The following is a 551-nucleotide window of genomic DNA, read 5'->3' as shown; positions in this document are numbered from 1 at the left end:
TCACAGATTTTAGTTGATTTTATCACAGATTTTAGTTGATTTTATCATTGATTTTAGTTGATTTTATCATTGATTTTAGTTGATTTTTATCACAGATTTTAGTTGATTTTATCGCTGATTTTAGTTGATTGTATCATTGATTTTAGTAGATTGTATCGCTGATTTTAGTTGATTTTATCATTGATTTTAGTTGATTTTTATCACAGATTTTAGTTGATTTTATCGCTGATTTTAGTTGATTTTATCATTGATTTTATCATTGATTTTAGTTGATTTTATCACAGATTTTAGTTGATTTTATCGCTGATTTTAGTTGATTGTATCATTGATTTTAGTAGATTGTATTGCTGATTTTAGTTGATTTTATCATTGATTTTAGTTGATTTTATCACAGATTTTAGTTGATTTTATCTCTGATTTTAGTTGATTTTATCATTGATTTTAGTTGCACTCTGTAGCACTTTGAGATTTTTGGTAATGAAAAGTGCGTTACAAATTAAATTCATTATTATTATTATTATTATTATTATTATTATTATTATTATTATTAT

The 551-nt window shown here is 21.8% G+C and overlaps 1 protein-coding gene across 1 annotated transcript in view; it reads left to right on the top strand.

Annotated features, from left to right (window-relative positions):
- The window catches only part of rgs11 (regulator of G protein signaling 11), a 23,318-nt gene that overhangs the window by 15,226 nt on the left and 7,541 nt on the right, over positions 1-551 (top strand). The window lies entirely within an intron of this gene.

The sequence above is a fragment of the Nematolebias whitei genome, chromosome 9 (genome assembly GCF_014905685.2).
Source record: "Nematolebias whitei isolate Nwh7 chromosome 9, NemWhi1, whole genome shotgun sequence".
In the NCBI taxonomy this organism is placed as follows: domain Eukaryota; kingdom Metazoa; phylum Chordata; class Actinopteri; order Cyprinodontiformes; family Rivulidae; genus Nematolebias; species Nematolebias whitei.
Note: the sequence above shows the minus strand (reverse complement) of the source record. Positions and strands in the feature narration are given on the sequence as shown.